Here is a 20411-nt window from a genome sequence, read left to right on the forward strand (position 1 = left end):
TTTTTTATTAACTTCTCTTTCAAGGCTCCTAGTAACGATTTTCTTTAATTATATTATATTACATACTTTTACTTTTAGTGGCCGTAACGCCTCACCACCTTTGATTTACGTCCTAGGCGTAAAGTTTTGTATGGTAGATTGTTACACATGGAGATACTAGACTGTGGACATATTTGTGTTAGAACAAAAATTCATATAGTCAAAACATACGATCAAGAAAATTATTTTTGTTAATTGGACATAATACATAACTCATAAATAATTATGATAGCTAATTCTATAATTATTTTTCTAATTATTTTTTATATAATTATGTAAGATAATTTTGAGAATGTTTATGAAGATTCAAATGCTTATCATGATGGTTTATTGGCAAAGATGGTTTTATTGACAATGATTTTAAGTAGAAGATACTTATGTAAGATACAATATTTAGATTTTTCATAGTTTATTAGTAGTAAATCATAAGTGTTCTCATGCATATTTTCATATGGATATGTTTATTTTAGTGTAAGATTCATGAATATTCAAAATGATTATCATTCCAATACTTTTGGTTCATTATAAATATATTTTGTTTGAAGATATTGTTTTTATTATTTAAAGAATAATGTATAGTATTATTATATATTTATTTCTATTTTATAATATTTGACCAATTTAATTTAAAATGAAGCATTATACATGTATGATCATATTACTAAGATGTATCTTTAAATATTATTAAATATTAGATTTTAGAAAAGAAGATTATTAAAATTTATATTTATAAAATTCTTATATGAGAATATGAGAATATATTTTGTAACATCCTAATTTTTAGCACCTCATAATCATACTAAATGCCCGAGTGCTACTTAAAATAGACTGAAGGGCCAACTTGAGTCACGTCTTAAAATTTCAGGGTACAATTTGAGTCAATTGGTAATTTGAGAGCTAAATTGAGTTAGAGGTCAAATTTCAGAGGTCATTTTGAGTATTAACTCGAGTTACAAAAAGTATATTTCAATAATGATCCTAATAAATTTACCTATATAGGTACAGCAATAAGCACAGAGGAACTAAATGCGATACAAGCCTTTCTACAAGAGCAAGCCGCCTCTTTGCATGGACGCCTTCTGACATGCCTGGCATCGACCCACAAGGCATCAGCCATAGATTGGCCATCAACCCTTCCGTATGACCAGTGCAGCAGAAAAAGAGAAACCTCAGGGATGAAAAGAAGAGGGCATCATTAGAAGAAACTCAAAAGCTGATTAATGCAGACTTCATTAGAGAAATCAGATTTACTACATGGCTGGCCATTGTTGTAATGGTAAGGAAACAAAACAGCAAGTAGCGCATGTGCGTCGACTTTACTGACTTAAACAAAGCATGCCCGAAAGATTCTTATGCTTTACCGTCCATAGACTCTTTGGTAGATAACGCTTCTGGTTATGCCACCTTAAGTTTTATGGACACCTATTCGGGTTATAATCAAATCCTTATGCACCCTTCTAATCAAAGTAAAATGGCAGTTATCATTGAGTTCGGTAATTATTGTTATAAAGTTATGCCTTTTGGACAAAAGAATGTAGGCGCAACTTATCAGCGTCATATGGACAAAGTCTTTGCCAATCAGATCGGCAGAAATATAGAAGTCTATGTCGATGACATGGTCGCCAAGACAAAAGTTGGCAAGAACCATATCGATGACCTAATAGAGATCTTCAGCAAGATACGCCACTACAACATGCGTCTGAATCCTGAGAAATGCGCCTTTGCCGTTCAAGGTGGTAAGTTTTTAGGCTTTCTACTAACCAGCAGGGGTATTGAGGCGAACCCTGACAAATGCCAAGCAGTGGTGGAGATGACAAGCTCGAAGACATTAAAAGAAGTCCAGCACCTCACAGGAAGACTTGCTACACTATCCAGATTCGGCCCATATTTAGCTTCAAAATCTATTCCTTTCTTCCAAACACTTAAAAAGAAAAACAACTTTCAGTGGAATGACGATTGTGAGAGAGCTTTTTAATACACTAAAAACAACTCTCTCGCAATCGCTGATTTTACAAAAACCCTTACAAGGGGAAGATTTATTCCTATACTTATCAGTTACTGACTGGGCGATAAGCTTTGCTCTTGTTACAGAAAGGGACAAAGTTTAGCATCCAATATACTTCGTCAGTAAAACCCTCCAACATGCTAAAATCAACTACCCGAGGATAGAGGCGTTAGCATTAATATTCTTAGCAAGAAGGCTCCGACCTTATTTCCAAAGCCATGTCGTTTATGTTCGGACCAACCACCCATTACGCTAGGTGCTGCACAAACCAGAAATTGCAGGCAGACTTGTTAAGTGGTCAATTGAATTGTCTGAGTTTGACATTAGATACCAAGCAAGAGGACCGATCAAGTTACAATTCCTCGCCAACTTCATAGCAGAACCGACAATCCCTACAGAAGACGACCATACAGTACAATGGACTTTATATGTAGACGGTTCATCAAACACTGAAGGGTATGGCGCAGGAATCCGGCTGGAGGGCGACGATGGTTTCATTCTGGAGCATCCACTACACCTATCCTTTAAAGCCAACAACAATCAATCCGAATATGAGGCCCTCGTCGCCGGACTCCGACTTTGTTTAGATCTTCATATATCAGCCATAAAGGTATATTGTGACTCACTATTGGTAGTACAGCAGGTAAACGATCTTTTCCAGGTAAAAGATCCTCTATTTTCCAAATACTTATTGTTAGTAAAAAATTTAAGTTCAAAATTTATAAAATTTGAAATACAACATATACCACGAGAACAGAACTATAGGGTCGACATCTTATCAAAACTCGGCAGCACACAGTCCGATCTATCCACATTACATCAATCTACTATAACCTATCCAAGTGTTACTCTAACAGATGTTGTAAGTGTCACACAGGAAAAGGATTGGCAAAACGACTTTATACAATATTTACAAACAGGTCATGTACCAGACAGTGTCGAGAATGCAAAAAGGTTTCGACGGCAAGCATCTTTCTTCACATTACTCCACGGATCTCTATATAGGCGAAGATACACTCGCCCATTACTAAAATGCCTTACAAAACTGAAGCCGATATAGCACTGTCCAAAGCACACGAGGGAATTTGCGGAACACACACTGGAGCTCAGAGTTTAGCTTCGCCCGGTTTCTTTTGGCCTACCTTAAAACAAGATTGTCATAACAAAGTTCGGACATGTGACAATTGGCAGAAACATGCACCACTCATACACATTCCTGCCGAGCAACTACATCATTTCGATGTTAGTTGGCCCTTCAACCAATGGGGACTAGATATACTCGGTCCGTTCCTAACGGCACCGGGTCAGGTAAAATTTGTCATAGTTGAAATTGATTATTTTTCAAAGTGGGTTGAAGCCCAACCTTTAGCTAGGATCACATCCTAGCAAATGATCTCTTTCGTCTGGAAAAATATTATTTGTCGTTTTGGCATTCCTCGGCATATCATTATTGACAATGGTTGCCAGTTTGTTGATCAGAAATTTTAATCTTTTTTGCAGAATCTTAAAGTCAAACAACACTTCGCCTCCGTTGAACATCCTCAAACGAACAAATTGGCAAAGGCCGAAATAAAGTAATATTGCATGCACTCAAGAAAAAATTAGACGACGCTAAAGGACTCTGTGCCGAGCTAATACCTGAAATCCTTTGGGGCTATAATACCACACCACAATCATCAACAAAAGAGACCAATTCCGACTTGTATATGGCTCTGAGGTTATGATACCATTAGAGATCTCGCAAAGCTCAATCAGAACCCAACTCAGTCACCAAGATGAAGCTCGGCGAGAAGAGTTAGATATCATCGAAGAAATAAGGGACATGGCAACACTCTAACAACGTGCGGTACAACAAGCCATAGCTCGGCGACATAATAAATTGGTAAGAAGCCGATCATTTCAAAAAGGAGATTTGGTACTTCGAAAGACAGAAACTGCTCGGAAGCCATCATCCCATGGAAAACTCGCAGCAAATTGGGACGGTCTATACCAAATTATAGAAATCCTCAGCAATGGAGCATACAGATTAGAATCAGTAAATGGTACAACTCTACCTAACATCTGGAATATTTCTTCCTTAAAAAAGTTCTATAGTTGAAAGTTAGGGACAGGCTTGTACCCTTTTTCCTACTACCAAGATTTTTTCCCAAAAAGATTTTGTTTGGAGAAGTTTTAACGAGACTAGCCTACCTGCACCTTTGTATCCAAAGGTTCACCAATTTATTGTATATGAACAATAAAGTTTGTCTCAATTGTTTCAAATAAAGTCAATACCAACTCTAATACTTATCATTCTGGTAACTGATTTTATCATTAAAGCATAGATCCGAGTTTATTTTTTATCAATCTCAAATAAATTCAAACAACGAGCACTTCTGCTTATACAAACTACAACTCGCCCATGGTCGGCAATCAAATCATTCAAACAAACAAGGAATATTCTAAACAAAAATTCCTACCAACTAAGCAAAAGCTTTTCTAAATACCTCAAAAACAAAGAGATCCAAACACATTCTTTAAAACAAAAGTCAACAATCAACTCTACCAGAAAACTACAACTTTCCATCACCATTATTAAAATGTATCGCCCTTTCTAGCGGTAGAAACAAAAAACACCTTAACAATACAAAAAGCTCTAACAAAGAGAGCATTACAAAATAGCACAAAAAACATATAGCTTTTCATAAAATACTAAACATTCTCAGCCTCATCTTCGGCAACACCATCATGTTCAACCATCTTTCCATCCCAGACGATCTTTCCAGGATCCATTTCAGACAAATCTACTTCAGGGGCAAGGAACTTAACTTGTAAAGATGCTCTTTCAAACCCCTCAACAAAGGAGTCCAAAATTTCATCCCCTTTTTTCTTCTCCATTTCTTTCAGTTGAGCAGTAACTTCAATCAGCCGAGATTCCATGCTCCCCAAATCAGCCTCTTTTTCTTTAAATCCTCGACATCCTTAGCATAACTATCCTTTGTTTCTTTTAACTGTTTCTCAGTATCAGCCAATTTAGTCTGTAATACGGCCAGAGTAACTTTATTTTCAGCCAATTCTTCTTTCAACAACAAACAGTCCTCTTTTTCAACTATTACTTTCTTATGTTTCAACTCTTGGCTACGCCCTAAACTGGCCAGCCGAAAACCAACCACCTACAAACCACATTATCAACAAATTATACATACATACTACTACCAAAAAATAATACTAACAATAAAATAAAAATTGGACCTTACCTGCATATATTGCCCAATCACAATTTCACCAACCTCGTTAGCCAAGGATACATCGGCCGAGGACTGACAAAACTCGTCCGCCACAGCCATATAAGGATACTATTTCCCCAACACCGACAAACCCTCGCTCTGCTCAGACAATTCATGAATCTTTTTATGGTTTACCATAAAAGCTTGAATTTCTTCTAAGGAAACACCCTTATCCTTTTCACTAGATTCTTTAGACAAGTCCACCATGTCTGATTTCCTCTTCTTCAGAATCACTTTCCTACGCCCCTGAGGAGGCTGACTAACTTCTCCAAACACTGGCCCTTTTCTCAACATAGAAACATTTTTCAAAATAAGCTTATAAGTCAGATTTTTCAAATCAAAATCACCTTTTTGTATATCTTTATAAAAATTCGGATAGGACCTCCCTTAACATTCGAATTCACCACCCTTACGTGCTCCTTCATTCTCTTAACAATTCCAAATTATTGCAACAGTACTCACTATTATCAAACAAATCTCAAATCGTCAATCAAATTAAGAAATTAACAAGACTAGAAATTCCAGCAACATTCACAGCTTCAATCCAAGCACAATTCATTAGTTTAACAAACAACACCAATTAAACACCATTCACAACTACAATTCAACAAATTCACATCAATTAGTAATACTAGACTCTGATGAATTATTTGCAATTATTCAATAAGCTTTTTTAGGCATTCTTAAATTAAAACATTTAATTTTAAAAACAAACCCCTACCTCAATTGTCGAAACACGAAAGCTATGAAACATGCAAAACACCTTTTTACCGTCCCACAACAGCTTCGACAACTTCCACCGTATGCAAGCTCAGTAAATTAACCCTATGACATCCATGACTTAAAATCCTCAACAACAAATTACCAGAACAATAACAGCGAGAGCTTCGAAACGAGAGCAACTTACAGTCAAGAAGAAGAACGACAAAATGGACATGCATCTCTGACAGCAACCTCTGGCAACCTTCGGCACCGACAACGCTGTTATTCGGCAGCCAGAGGCTCAGCAACCGTGTCCCCAACAACGACGGCGGAGCGCGCTAACGGCGGTGAATGTAGCGGTAGCGACGAGCTCCTTTCTCACGAGCTCCTCCTCTCCCTTCGCGAGCTTCCCCGTGGCAGCAGAAGCTCCTGCCACGGCGACGCGACGTGGATTTAACAGCGATGACGTGCGACTCGTGATGATGGCGCGACGAGACAGCTGCGACAGCGCATACTTGTGGCAGCACGACGTGACGGCAGCGGTGGAACTGGCTTGATGGAAGGCAGAACAGCGACGCTTTCTCTCTCCCTGCTCGGCAACGATGATGATGATTCCTTGTGGTGGTCACGCTCCTCCTTTCGGCGACTGGCAGCGAGCTGGGCACAGCGACGTGGTGCGGTGGCTGGCGCGGTCTCCCTCTTCTTCCGTTCTCTGCTCTCTTGAATCTCCCTCTCCCTTTTCCCCTATTTCGTCCCCCCCCCCCCCCCCCCCCCTTTTTTCTTCCTTGTTATGTTGTGCGTGTGTGTTTGCTTGTGCTGTGTGCAAGAAAGGGGTGTGGCGGTGGGTGGGGTAGTGACTAGGTTAGGTTAGGGTTAGTGGGTTCAATTTGAAAAATTTTGAGTAATGTAGGTAATTTTAATACAATTAAGAATAATAAAATAATTAAAAATTAACTATAATTTAATAATAATATCTATAAAAATACTATTTAATTATCAATTTTATTTATTTTTAAATAAATAATCTAATTCAATTATCAAAAATAATAAAAATTAATTTTTTTATAATCATAAAATAAAATTAAAAATTTAATTATTTAACTTAAAATATATAAAATTCTTATTATTATTATTCAATTACTAAAATTTTAAATCATAAATAAAAAATTACTTAATTTATATATAAAATTTTTTAAAAATATAATCTTAATTAAATATAATAGATTTAAATAAATTTATTATTTAATTTTTTTAGAAATACGGACCTTACATATTTATAGCTTTTAGATTAATTTAAATTATTAAAATTAAATGTACCTAATAAATAGTATTCAAACAATACATTTATAGTCATTGAATGCATGTGTGAATGTATTTATATTCATTGCATTTAGAAATATTGTCTTTAAATTTTATTAAAATATACCTAGAGTATAGAAAAAATTCAAATTGTTAAAAAGTACCATTGTTCATCAATAACTGCGTGTTATTTATTCCAAAATTGTTTGAAATACTTCTGTCCTTCTCTTTTATTTTGAACAATTCTTTTTTTTTTTTTTTGAGATAGAAAACTAATTTATACTTACTGTTGCTAAGAATCTCCTTTTATTTCTTTTCGGACTTCTGCCCCTTAGTTTATATTGGATTTATTTGGTACAATAAAATATTCTTATTATATATGGAAAATGAATAAAAATAATATTAGCTAATTGTATATATATTCAACATCATGCATATATTAAAAAACAATTTTATTTGGATATACACGTCTTGTAAAAAATAAAATAAAATGATTGAAGAAAAAATCTCATTTGAAAATGATGTAAAATCTAATGATTTTAATTTAATTTTAGATATATTTTAATTATATATATGGTATACTTTAATTATTATGTTTTCTTCAAAGAGTTCTTTTTTGTTGGTATTGATGTTATTTTAGAAATTAAAAATTTAATTTTAGGAGTATATATAGTAAAATATACGTATACTAAATTATTATTGAAAATATTAGAAATAATTTATATCCATTTATAACACTAAATAAACGAAAAAAATTATAATAATTGAGTATAATATACTTCTGAACATAATATTTTTTATAAAAATTTCTTAGAATATTTTTTAATTTAAAAACAAACCACAACTTAAATATCATTTGCATGGTCTAATATATCTCATGTGAATTCTAAATATTTTAGTTTATTTATTAGACCTATTTTATTGAAAATCAAACACCATGGCTATGAAATGCACTTTTTTTTCATGAATTCAATGATTATATTAAATATATTATTTGTATACCATTTATTAGCTATATTTAATTTCGTCCATTTAAATCAATCCAATTATTATAAATACATTCTCACATTTTTATATATGAGATCTGACTAGAGAAAAAAGTGAGTTAATATATATAATTAATTACCTTTTGATTAAGATAATGAGAATTTATAAATAATAATTATTATAAATTTAAAGATAATTAAAATATTATTTTATCACTTTATTAACACTGCCCCCTTTAAAAGATTTTTTTTATGAATCTCGTTTTCATAAGATATATTCCCTGTTTTATTATGTTAATATTGTGAACCAAATTCTTTACTCTAGCTTTTCATAATATGTGAACGTAAAAAATTTATGCTCTTTTGGTTTACATTAAAGCACTGACTAATGATATATTAGTTTGCTAGAATTATGAGTTATTTCTAAATAAGCATCATCTCTAATCTATGTGTATTCTAATTCAGATGCAATCTAATGCTATTCAGGTTAGTATTGTGGAAAAATTAGACTGTGGACATATTGTATTAGAAAAAAAAATTCATATAGTCAAAACAGTAAAAAAGAATGTTATTGTTAATTGGACATAATATATAACTCATAAACAATTGTGATAGCTAAAATAGTAAAAAGAGAATTTAGTTATATATAGATTAATTATAATCAGACTTGCTTACACGTTATAATTATTTTTTTAATTATTTTTTTATATAATTATACAGAATAATCTTGAGGATATTAATGAAGATTAAGATACTTATTATGATAGTTTATTGGCAAATATGGTTTATTGACAATGACTTTAAGTTGAAGATATTATGTTGGATATAATATTTTGATCGGGCCTGCTACACATACAAGTTTACAAGCTTACAAGTTGGCCCAACCCAAATAGAACTCACGCGCATGAAGAGAGATAACATGGCGCGTCAAAATCACGCGCTCAACACTCAAATGGTTACGTATGGCAGACTCTTCCACTTCTTCCACTTCTTCCACTTCTCAAAGCACTTTGAAAACAAGGAAACCCTCCCATTTTCGAGCGAAAATCAAAGTTCAAAATATACAAATCGTTGTTCGAAACCTCCATCAAAACACTATCAAACTCTCCGTGAAGAATCTGAAGAGAAAACAAAGCAACAATACTCAACGTAAGTTCATTAAGATTCCTGTATATTTTACTTTTCTTCTACGTCGTTCTTCTAGGGTTTTACTATTATTCTTGCTTTTTTGTTACACTGTTCTAAGTTCTACGTCGTTCTTTTAAGTTCTACGTCGTTCTACGTTGTTGTTCTAAGTTCTCCTGCTATTGTTGTTGATTTTTGGGGGTTTATTCCGTAGATTGGGGGTGTATACTGCTTAACCTTGTAATGTGGCTTGATATTGAAGCATGGTTGAGTGATATCTGACTAATATCTATATGGATGTATCTGAATAATATCTATGGGTGTATCTCACTGTTATCAATGGGTGTATCTTGCTGATATCTTTGGGTGTATCTGACTCATATATATGGGTGTATCTTACTGTTATCAATGGGTGTATCTTATTGTTATTAATGGGTGTATCTGACTTATATATATGGGTGTATCTTACTGATATCTTTCGGTGTATTTTTCGTTTCAGAGAAAATGGCAGCAAGAAACCAAACAAAAGACCTTAAGTGTGCCATACATCTCTTGAGTGATAAGTTCAGAAACATGACTGAGGAGAAGAAGGCGATTGTGAGAGATCTCGGATTCGGTGGGTTGATGCACATCCCACCACTAAGGGTGGATCACCAACTCTTAAGGGAGCTGGCAAACAACTTCAAACTTGGGGAGAACAGACTGAAGACAGGATATGGTTCTTTCCAAATAACACAAAAAAAAAATAGGTCATGCGCTTGGCATCAATGCAACAGGTAACTAGCTTAAAATTATAGGTGTATATTAAGTTGTTGCTTGGGTGTATTTAAGTTGATACTTGGGTGAATTTGAACCGACTTGGATACTTTGTTGTCTTCCTTTTTGTAGGAGATCTATTTCCTGAGAAAGTTGAGTATAAGAAACTTTCTGATGATGACAAAATAATTTATAGAAGATTCCAGGGTAAGACCCTCAAAAGTCTTACCGATGAAATGATGGAAATCGGCGTTGGCAACGAAGAGGAACGCCTGATGTTCAAGAGGATATTCATCCTCTACATACAGATGGCGTTCCGTTTGCCAACGACGATAAACAAAATATCGCCCGTGCACCTGGCCCCAATTTTTAAGATGGACGGCATATCGGAGAGAAACTGGGGGGGCATGTTTTGACCTTCATGGTTAAGGGCATCACAGACTACCAGGAGAAGAAGAAGAAGGCAATTAATGGCTGTCTCTTCGCCCTAATGATAATCTACTTTCATCCTTCAAAAAGCAAAGGCAAGAACAGGGCTGAAAGACCACCAAAGCCCTGGATTGCCAACTGGACTAAGGAGCAGTTGGTGGAAAGAATGACTACAGAAAGAGAGGAAATTTTGGTAAGTAAACATAATAAGTTGGGTGTATTTTATTTACCTGAATGCCGCTAACTAAAATATCTCATGTTTTAGGGGATTGTGAAGATGGCAGAGACAAGAGAAAAAATGAAAAAAAAAAGAAAAAAAGAAAAAAAATAAGAAATCAAAAAAACAAAAAAAAAGGAAGGCGAGTCCAACATCGTCTTCGGAGACAGAAACTACTGACAGTGACACTTCTACCTCTGAGTCTGAGGCTCAAGAAGACTCAGAGGATTCAGGAAGAAAACACCCCAGCAAAAAGGGGAAAAAGTAAGTACCATACTTGGGTGTAATTTCTTTTTCGAGTTGGGTGTATTTTGTTTGATCACGTTGGGTGTATGTAGTTTATTAAGCAGGGTGTGTTTCGTTTGCTGCGTTGGATGTATATTGTATATTCAGTTGGGTGTATCTCGTGAATTCATTTGGGTGTATTTTTAGTATGTTTTAAATGATGATTGTTTGCCTTCCAGAATGGACTCCAGAAAAAGAAAGCAGAGGCAAGAGGAGTCAGATTCTGATTCAGAATCTGAATTTGAACCAAGTGATGAGTAATGTCCTGAAATTATTACTCCTTTCTTTTGGCTTCATTATAAAGATTTCATGTATTAACTGAAGTGTCTATTATTAACTTATAGGAGCGAAGAATCATCACCTGCGGAGAAGGATAAGAAAAAGAAAAAAACAAAAACAACACCAAAAAAGTAAGCACTTCTTTGGATAATATTCTGTGATAAAATTAATTTTTTATTTCTGATTGGTACTCTTTTTTTTCCACCCAGAACACAACAAAAAAAGAAAAAAGTTGTTGTGGAGGATTCACCTCCTGAAGAATATCAATACTTTGACGGGTACAGTACCTCGTAAGTTATATTACGGTCTATCATCGTAATTATTTTTGTTAACATCTTATTTTATGAATGTAGTGAGAGATATGAAATATCAAGTGACGAACTCGATGAATGGCTAAGGGAAATTGTTGATAAATCTGCTGCAGAGGGGTATGTCTTGCTGGGCTGTGTATTTGAGATTTTGGTGTGTTTTGTTTGGTAATAATTGTATCTTGTTTCGCAGGGAGAACCAAGCTGACCTGCGATCGACAGAAGGTCGCTATGTGTCCTCTGAAACGTAAGAAGCTTTATTATTTAATAAAATCTTGTTATCATGATTTGGATGTATTTTGTGGAACCATTTGGGTGTATTTTGTGGATCAAGTTGGGTGTATGTTGTTAACTAAGTTGGGATATTTCGTTTGTTTTGTTGGGTGTATATTGTCCATTCGGTTGGTTGTATCTTGTGCATTCATTTGGGTTTATTTTATACCTGTATCTTATTTTGTCTGAATAACATGAAATCTGTTTAGACTACCGGCCGTGAACTTGGGAAGTGATGATCCTTCCTCTCAAGGACGCACAGAACAGAGTAGTGTAAACCAGCCGTCACAGAGCATGTAATTTCTCTTTCAAATAACCGTTACTTTTGTTCTTCTATTACCTTCTACTTCTAATTCTGTATATATTTTTTTTAGAAAAAAAAGCCCTTTATTATTTTATTCAAGAAAAAAAAGGCAGCAAAAAAAAGCAAAAATTACAAGTATGTAAGTTCTCAAAAAACAAAGCCTGTCTTCTTTTTGAATTGTTCGGGTGTATTTTTTGACCTTCTTTGGGTGTATTTTAGGTTGAGTCCGACTGATTCGAATATGATGGTTGTGAGGGAACAAACACCGTCGGAAGCGCTTGCAGTGTGAGTTTTCCAAGAATATTTCAACCTTATAACCTTATTATTTTCAAATACGTTGTTAACCTTTCATTTTTCTTCTTGTTTAGAGTCCCGATCCAGGTTTTTGTGCCGGCATCCCAAACAACCACTGAGACAGATTTTGAACCAACCCCTATGCGACGGATTGAAGGGACTACAGAAACGTAAGAAATAGTATTGGGTGTATATTTGTTTAGAGTTTGGGTGTAAATTTGCTAACAGTTTGGGTATATATTGTTCCTGATCAATTTTTTTTACGCCATGATTAATTTTGTGTAACTGTGCAGCACTCCTGAACCCCCCAAACAACTTCAAGAAACCACACCCACGCTTCCCCCAGCTCCAACTAAAATGTAAGTTCATCAGACTAAAATCAATCTTTGCTTATCATCCGTATATTCTTATTCTTACTCTTATTCTTAAACATCATGACGCAGTCATCCAGCCGCAGAAGACGCTGCTGCCCTGTTGATGATGGCACAGACAGCAACTTATGTTCCTAAAACAAATCCAGGGATGCCATCATTCAGCCTTGGATTGACTGATTGAAGCCAGGAGGGGGCGTCAACGCAGGAGACAGAAAGGAAAAAATCTCCAGAAACTGCAAATTTGCTAGAACAATTAGACAATTTGGTCCAAAAATTAGCAAGCAGTGCGGCGAAGGGAAAAAACGAAAGTCCACAAATTCTGAGGGAGACTGGGGAAGAAAGTTCTGCAAAGTTTGAAACTCCTGGGGGAATAAATCAAATTCCAGATTATATGAAACAAAAGTGCTACATCTGGGGGACGAGACTGAAGGAAGACGCAGATGGCAATACTAACGAGTATGAGGAGATGTGCACTCTGATTGGCCAAGGAGAATACATTTTGATAAGAATGCACCTTGCATCCCTCCAGGCAAAAAGTGATATAGAATCTCAGGTAATATTAGAATAACATTAATGTTTTTACACCAAAGTCAACTGCAATATTTATTAATGTAAAATTAATTTCGACATATATTTCTAGATTGTATCTGCCATCTGCCTCATCCTCAACCAGAAAAATGAAAAGAGGTTTCAGGAACAAATATACTGTCTCCCCCCCCCCCCGACATTGTGGTAAGTGTTACTTCTACGAACTTTGGGTGTATTTTCTGTATTGATTTGGGTGTATTTTTTAGGTTCGACTGGGTGTAAGTTGTGTATTTTCAGTATTTCATTTCTTGTTTCGCAATTCTTGCAGAGCATGGCACTTTCGAATCACCCAAAGGGGGAATTCATATCACCGAAAACGAAAAAGGAATTCAGTGTGGAAGCCTACCAAAGTTTCATTCCCTTCATAGATAGAAAAAAATTAACTTCGCATCCATATGTAAGTTTTCGTTTGCTAAATTTGTTAGTATGCTTATTTACTTATATGCCAAATAAAATAACACACTGTTGAAATGTGGCAATCCTTCAGATTTTTGCTCCTGTTTGCCACTCGGGGAATTGGTGGTTATGGCTGATAAATACAACAAAGCGGAAATGTCAAATACTTGACCCGCTACACAAAAAAGCTCTAAGCGATGAGAGAAAGGACATTAATAAATTCACTGTAAGTTGCCTCTGTCTTCTTTACTTTAATAGATAGGTCTATTTCATTAGTTGTGTTGGGTGTATCTTTTCCATTCATTCGGGTGTATTACTGATTTGTTTTGGTATTTAAGGGATATGTATTTTCAAGATTGATAACATATGCCGGCGGGAAACCTCTGGAGAAAGGGGAGAACGAGAAGAAAATTAAAGCATCATATGTTAAAATATCAGGCCAAAAAACAAGGTATAAATTTGTGACTCTGAACATTAAACTTTCCTAAATGAGATTTGTAATTTATTTTTTTCGTTTTCAGCTATGACTGCGCTATCTACGTTATGAAGTGGCTTGAGTTAATTGAGTCGAAAAACATCAAAAAGGGGAAATATGAATGGGATAATTGGCCACAGGTAACTGTCTTTAGAACTATATAACTCTGTATTACTTTACTGAATTAATAATGCTGTTTAAACAGAATATACTTTTTAATTGTAGGAGGAGGTGGACCACTATAGAGTGGAGTATACTTCCCGGATACTATTCAGTGAGATGAATAAACAGATAGATCGGGCAATTAGAGAGAGTAGTGCTATAAGGCTATCGAAGCCATCCTCTGTATTATTGAGTCCGTTTTGTCAGATTAATTCTGCTGATATAGAAACTGGGTAATCCAACTGCTGGGTAGTTTGTAAATTGAACAAATGATGTAAATATTTGCCATTTATCAACAACTTCTATTCCATGTATATTTTTTTCCATAGTTAAACTATCTGTGCTGGTAAACTGTCTGTGATGTATTCAAAAGCTGTATTACAGGTGGTAAAACATGAAGCAAAAAATCAAGGCATATATAAACGCAAATTATAAACTGTTACACCCAACACAAGTCTAATAATACACCCAAGATTGCATAAAATATACACCCAACTGTCTGTGCTGTATTTAAAATGTATGAATTACATGTACTAAAATATGAAGAAAAACATCAAATGAAATATACACCCATAACCTACGAATTTTTACAGCTTTTGTTCTATATGTACCTATATATATGTCTATATGTAAATTGTGAATTAACAAAAATACACCCAAAAGAACAGTGCTTTTACACCCATATTCTATAAAACTATACACCCAAAGAGTTATCCCCTGCTGCTGGTACCCTGAACTGATAATTCATAACGTGTCCTTGATATTGGCTGGAATTTGAATGCGCCGCTGATGCAGCATCAAACAGGTTTATTTGAATATAACACTCACACATTAGCTAAACTATTAACAAGAAAAATAAACTCAATCGCCACAAATTTAAAGAACATTACTTTTACCTCACTTAAAACTTTCGTCTTCTTCTTCTTTGTGGCATTTGCAATCTGTTTCTCCAGCTTTGAACCTAGCCTGTTTTTTGGACGTCCTCTTGTTCGAATCCTTGGCAGGCTTTGAAGCTCGTTAACGGATTCCAACTTGGCGTCTTCGTGGGATAAAGAAGATGTCCCCTTCCTTTTGGCTTTTAATGATTCCATCTCAGCCATGACGTTATCGTACGCACGGTGTAGAATTGCAGTCAGCTCCTCCGATTCGGAGGCAAATTCGCAAATATTTTGCGAACGAAAAACCAATTGGTCGAACCTCTTGCTGCTTGGCTCCATCAGTGGCTCGTCGTGGCTGCTCTTGATGTGTGTGTGTCGCCTCTTTACCTTCTTGCTCCATCGTTCCAGTATATATCTAGGGGACACTTGGCTTACTTGTTCGAAGCTTAACACGCTTAGTGCGTGACGACACAGTATCCCTCTCGACTCGAATAATAAACATTGGAATTTTACCTCGGCTGCAACTGAGTCGTAGGTAACCGCGAACTTGTTGAATATTGAGCTGGAAACTTGTTCTCTGACTTCGTATATTGAATAGCCTAGAGCGGAATTCTTTAATCTGGTGATGCAATTCGCCTTTCCTCTAAATTGTGCTTGGACTTCCCTAAACTTTGCATGAGTGTATGCATCTTGAAACTGAGCTTCAATGGAGGATTTGGTTGCACACGGTATGACCGTATGAAAATCTGCAGCATCTGATTCTCTCTCTGCTTGCTCCCTGCTTTCGAGGCAATTATCATATTGTTTGACGAACTGAATAAGCGAGCTGTTCCGGGTGATGTACTTGTTAAAAAATGAATGCATGCTCTCGCTCCTTTGTGTGCTTCTCATCCCTGCCCAGAAGTGGTGATCCAGATAGATAGGAACCCATATGTGACGGTCTTCGTACAGATCTGCATAATACACCCAAACACAGACTGTAAAATACACCCAAGAGAACATACAATTTACACCTCTGCTGCAGATTTTAAAAATACATTACCTGAAAGCCACTTGTTGTCCGCAAGACCAAAATTCAGCAGAAAATCGTTCCAATTCCTATCGAATGAGTCTTTGATATGAGAGTTCCAAACAACATGGCTCATTTCTTGTTCGATATCAGCATGTCCCTTGTACCCGTTTAATTTGCTTGGAATCTTCTTCATGATGTGCCAAATACACCAGCGGTGAACTGTTGTTGGCATACAGGCCTCTAAAGCCCTTTTCATTGATGCGCACTGATCGGTGAGAAACCCTTTCGGAGCGTTTCCTCCCATGCAATGAAGCCAGCATTGAAATAACCATTTGAATGATTCAATTTTTTCGTTCTTCATCAAAGAGCATCCAAGAAGTGTTGACTGACCGTGGTGATTCACCCCGACAAAAGAACCACAGACCAAATTATACCTGAAACAAATTACCATGGTCCAGAATGCAAAATCATTAGGTACACCCCAACAAATGCTTAGAATACACCCAATGAAATAACCAATATACACCTCTGCTGCAGATTCATAAAATAAAATTAATTTAGCATCATAAACAGGGGCAGTTTGTTACCTGTTTGTATTGTAGGTGGTGTCGAATGAAATGACGTCTCTGAAATACTCAAAGGCGGCTCTGCTTCTTGCATCGGCCCAAAAATCCAGCTTAATCGATTGATCCTCCTCGAGTTCGAGCTCAAAAAAGAAATTCGGATTCTTCCCTTTCATTCTTAAGAAATATTTCCCGAATTCCTTTGCATCTTCTTGTTCGGAAACATTCCGCACTTCCCTGGTAATGTAATTCCTCACGTCCTTTTCGATAAAATTTAACTCGCGTTGACCCCCGGCAGCCGCAACAAATGATTAGTAGGTTTTGCTTGGTTTGATACCGGCCTCCTCGTTATTCTCTATTGTACGACGAATGGACATGCTTAGTTCCCTGTGCTGTTTGGGCATCTCTGCTTTGCTTGGACAGCAGGGGTGTGAATGATCCAGCACAACCTTTGAAATGATCCAAGCACCGACATCCTTCAATGTGTGTATATAAATTCTTGCAAGACAGTTTAAACCGGCTGTCGGATTGGTCTTCTCGGTCGGAGATATTTTAGATTTCCATTTTCCCTCTCTGCTACATGTAATCAGTTGATTCTTAATCTCATTTCCCTTCCTATTTGTGCACCGAACTCTTGTAGAGAAACCTACAACCTTGGCATAGTTCCTATAAAATTTTCCAGCATCTTCAAGGGTGGTAAAGGTCATTCCGACCTTCGGAACAAGCTCGTCATCAACAACCGAGAGAGGCTGCACAATACACCGTGTCAGAACTGTGAATACACCCATAGATATGATTCAAATACACCCAATCATGTCTAATATGATACACCCGAACCGCAACAACTCAACTACAAAATGACCTTTAAAGCCATAAAATGTAAATACACAGGCTGCAGAATACACCATGTCAAAAACTAAAAACACACCCAATCATGTCTGATATAATACACCTGAACAACAACAACTCAATTAAAATAACAAAAAACCAGTAAAGTGTAGATACACCCACACTTCTAGCTAAAATACGCCCAAAGAAGAATTGATCTACACCCGAGCATCTGCTATAAATTCCAGGTAATTAATCACAACTAATACATTGAATCGACAGATTCATGTTAACGTGTTACTTTCACAGTCAATGTTCAGCAATTTTTCAACTACACAATGCTATACAAATTACTGAAAGAAAATTCATACTAATCCTATGTAAATGAAACCTCAGGAACTTCGTTAGATTCAAATTCATAATCCACTTCGCCTGGATTCAGCTGACAATCTGAGGTTGAATGATCCATTATCTTTAAAACGAGTTCAAACTTTGATTTCAGAAAACAACAAATCAAAATAGAAAACGAAGCTCGAGTTGCAGAGAGAGAAAAAGGTAACATAAACGAAGAACATACCAGTGAGAAAAGAAGAGGAAAAGAACGATGGAGAAGAAGGAGGGAAGATGTGCGAGAAGAAGAACAACCAAATCTCAAAATATCGAAAACGAAGAAGGAAACAAATATTTTAAATTTGGTAGTTAGATATACGCGGGATGTTATATAGCGCGTGTAATCAACGTACGTGGAGCAGCGTGTATTTTGATTTTATTGTTTAATGAACTTGTAAAGCATACAAGCCCTAATGGCTTGTATGCAGAGCTTTTCCGTATTTTGATTTTTCGTAATTTATTACTTGTAAATCCTAAGTAATCTCATTCATAGTTTGATATGGATATGTTTATTTTTGTGTGAGATTTATGAATATTCAAAATAATAATCATTCTAATACTTTTGATTCATTATAAATATATTTTATTTAAAGATATTTTTTATTATATATTTAAAGAATAATGTATTGTATTATTATGTATTTATTTTTATTTTATAATATTTGACTAATTTAATTAAAAATGTAGCATTATATATATAATCATATTACCAAGATGTATCTTTAAATATTATTAAATATTAGATTTTAGGAAAGAAGATTATTATTATAAATATTAAATATTAGATTTTAGGAAAGAAGATTATTATTAGAATTTATATATAGAAAATTCTTATATAAGAATGTGAGAACGCATTTATAGCCTTTAAATTAATTTAAACGATTAAGATTAAATGTACCTAATAAATAGTATTCCAATAATGCATTTATAGTCATTAAATATATGTGTGAATGTATTTATATTATTACATTTAGAAATATTATCTTTAATTTTTATTAAAATATACCTAATAAATTAGAGTACACTACAAGAAAAACACTAAATACCGTGAAATTTATCGTCGAAAAAACGAATAAAATCCAACAGTAACTATTTACTATCGGATTTTTCGTCCAACTGTAGTGCGACGGATTATCTACGTGAAAAACTATTTGGTTTCCGGCAAATTTTTTCGACGGTAACAGTGGCGCCATAGTATCTTTATTTTTCGCACTATTACCGACGGATTATTCCCTCATAAATCCGACGGTAATCTCAATTTTACTTTTTTTTAAAAACAATTTTGTGATGCAATTTTTTTATTTAAATTTTTTCGCACAATTAATGCTCAATTTATAAATCAGAGAGACCATTTATATAATATTAAATATCAAATGTTCAAATAAAATTAAAAGTCAAACAAATCAAATAAATACAATGAACCAGTAAAACAAAGCCTTAATCACTAAAGATTCTGATAGTCATCGTCATCGTCATTCCCGTGATCTTGCTAAAGCGGCAAAGAAGGCAGTGATGTCTGTGTCCCACCAGCAGGTCTAATGCCAGTGGCATGCATCTGAGCTAGGTACACTTCTATCTGAGCTTCCGTCCGCTAAAGCTACTCCAGCTGCTCCCTTCACTCCAGCCTGAGCTCATCCATGACCATCACGTGTGTGAAGATCTCTTGATACCTCTCCCGAGTCTTGATCAGCTCTTGATCCTGTTTGTGAAGGCTGAGAGTGAGCTTCTACACCTACAGTCTCAAATCAATGCCTTCCTCAGGATTAATGGCTCAACTGGTGGCAAAGGCAGACGATGTTCTCAATGTAGAGGTGTGGAGGCTACGAATGAAGAACAACCCCAACCCATATACATGTTTTTTATATGGCACTGAGGGGTCTCACGCTAAACCGCATCGGAATTGACGACTGAAGTAGCAGAGTCATTGGCGTCTTCCCTACTTTGCTAAGATTGCTAAGTCGCGGTCTCTAGTCTCTCTGTATAGGACTCTTGTATAACACATGTTATTATGATTAGGATGACAGTTGTACAGTTAATCTCTAATTTTATATAACAAAATCAGATGTTTACTCACATAATGATCCCGAGACCGCTGATCAACAAATCTCTCTTTGTTCTCCTTCAACAGGTGGGTGTACTTGAAGGTCTCTGTCAATGTCGCATCGTGATCCAATGACT

At 35.5% G+C, this 20411-nt stretch overlaps 1 long non-coding RNA gene across 2 annotated transcripts; it reads right to left on the reverse strand.

Annotated features, from left to right (window-relative positions):
• Positions 1–4544: 4544 nt before the first annotated feature.
• On the reverse strand, positions 4545–6901 carry LOC112697096 (uncharacterized). 2 transcript variants are annotated; one of them, XR_003151074.3, is made up of 4 exons: positions 6218–6901; positions 6032–6135; positions 5281–5591; positions 4545–5196 (listed from the first exon to the last, which is right to left on the reverse strand). It is a non-coding gene; the product is annotated as an uncharacterized lncRNA (long non-coding RNA). The 2 variants fall into 2 exon arrangements; XR_003151073.3 differs by having other exon boundaries at positions 5281–5771.
• Positions 6902–20411: the final 13510 nt, after the last annotated feature.

This window comes from Arachis hypogaea, chromosome 6, assembly GCF_003086295.3.
Source record: "Arachis hypogaea cultivar Tifrunner chromosome 6, arahy.Tifrunner.gnm2.J5K5, whole genome shotgun sequence".
NCBI lineage: Eukaryota > Viridiplantae > Streptophyta > Magnoliopsida > Fabales > Fabaceae > Arachis > Arachis hypogaea.